The sequence below is a fragment of the Sinocyclocheilus anshuiensis genome, unplaced genomic scaffold, assembly GCF_001515605.1.
Source record: "Sinocyclocheilus anshuiensis isolate Anshui unplaced genomic scaffold, SAMN03320099.WGS_v1.1 scaffold5371, whole genome shotgun sequence".
Taxonomy (NCBI): domain Eukaryota; kingdom Metazoa; phylum Chordata; class Actinopteri; order Cypriniformes; family Cyprinidae; genus Sinocyclocheilus; species Sinocyclocheilus anshuiensis.
The window spans coordinates 17147-19092 of NW_015558855.1; the positions used below are offsets into that span (position 1 = coordinate 17147).

The 1946-nt window shown below is 36.1% G+C and overlaps 1 long non-coding RNA gene across 1 annotated transcript in view; it reads left to right on the plus strand.

Moving 5' to 3' along the window:
- LOC107681528 (uncharacterized) overlaps positions 1–977 on the plus strand; it is a 15902-nt gene extending 14925 nt beyond the window's left edge. Inside the window, exons 2-3 of the long non-coding RNA XR_001633268.1 lie at positions 644–752; positions 824–977. This is a non-coding gene — a long non-coding RNA (uncharacterized LOC107681528). The remainder of the gene's footprint in view (positions 1–643; positions 753–823) is intronic.
- Positions 978–1946: the final 969 nt, after the last annotated feature.

The following is a 1946-nucleotide window of genomic DNA, read 5'->3' on the forward strand; positions in this document are numbered from 1 at the left end:
AGTCTTTGTACACTTTCTAAAATCCACACTGTGGTAAGATCGCACGCTAGTACCCTGCGTTATTTCTCAAATCCTGTCTGGTAAGAGCACCCAGGTAAAAACAGCTCACACAGACAGGAACAGGCTGAGATCAAAATCCATATGAGCAAGCGGCTGGCCAGAGGTCGCAGAGATAACTGGCATCAGTAAGCCGAACTGAGCAACCCCAAAAAAAAAGAACAAACGGCAAACCAAAGTCAAAACAACAAAACACAGTGGCAATGAAAAAGAGAGAGCGAGATGTAGAGATAGGGAGAAGAACAATCAGCTGCGTGTAGCCGGCATGTGCAAATAAAAAATAAAAACAAAAGCATGTGCAGGAGAACAGACAGATCAAACTTGCGACCTGACATCTAGAGTAGGTGGTGACATTGGTGAGGCTACCGCATAATTTTAAATGTTTAAAATGTTTTTTTTTTTTGTTTTTTTTTTGGTACTTCAGATTTATTGTTGCTGAGACCACTTACGTATGTAAGGTTGCTCATGAGGAACAGTCTCTGTAAATAGTGTACTAGTGTCACTTTGGAAAAATTGTGTTATATTCTATTCTAACCTTATTAAGCACATTTTTAATGTGAATGATTTTCCCTTTCTTTGAACACAGAAAAGATCATAATTGAGCAAACAAAGGAGATCATGACAAGGGCCAATGAAAAAATCCAAGCCACGAAGAACGCAGATGAAACCAAAATTGAGCTACACAATTACATTGTGTAAGTAATAATAAAATATGATTTAGCAAATTAACTAACTTTTAATAGCATCACTGTATTATTATGTGTAGGGAAGCTATTTCCAAGATGAATGAAAACAACCGTAAGAAGAAAACCATTGGGGTTTTGGGAGATTTAGGACAAGGAAAGACCTCATTGTTAAATGCAATCCTGGAGAAAAGAAATTTGCTGCCATCTGGTTGTTTTGGTGCCTGTACAGCCGTTATTACTCAAATTGAAGCAAATCTGACTGACTCGAACTACACAGCAGAGATTGAACTAATCTCTAAAGAGGTTTCAGTTTTATGGGCTTTTTGTTGTTGTTGTTTTTTTTGTTAAAAAGACCAACTGAAGTAAAGGGAATCAATTATTTTTCCTGTGTTGTGTGCTATACACTTCTACAGGATTGGGAGAGTCACCTCCAAAACATTTTTAGCGCTTTAAGTGCTGAGAGTAATGAAGAGAATGATAACTTCACTAATGATACTAGAGAAAAGATCGCTGCGCTGTATGGAGCTGATGCAAGAAGAAGAACGCTTGAGGATCTTAAAAATGATGACAAATTTGCTGAAATGACCAACCATTTGTCCTCCAGTAATGTAAGTTTTAGGAGGCCTAAGCATAATATGTTACATTTGAATATTTAAACATGCATATACACTTTCTGAATTTGTTTAGTGAATGCATAACTAAATCAATAATGTGCTTCTTTATCAGGCTTCTGACTTTACCAAAGAATTGAAACGATACATACAATATAGTGCTGGCACAAGTTCTGGTGGCTGGTTCTGGCCACTTGTGAAGAGTGTGAAAATCAAGATACCAAACTGTTGTGAACTCCTGGAACACATTGTGCTTCTTGATCTTCCTGGGACTGGAGACTGCAACAATATTAGAGATGACTTGTGGAAATCTGTAACTACAAATACTTAAACAACAACAACATTTAGAAACTTTTTAAAACTATTTAGTTATTTATTTTTTACAAAACAGTGGAATACTTCTGCTGAAGCAGTTTTACTTTGTTACTACATGTATTTCAGCTAAGTCTTTTTTTTAATGCCCTTTTTATTATATTTCTTATTCCACAGAAACTAAGAGACTGCTCTTCAGTATGGATTTTAAGTGATATCAATCGTGCTGTCAACAACAAAAATACCTGGGAGATATTAAAGTACTGCTCTAAAGACATGA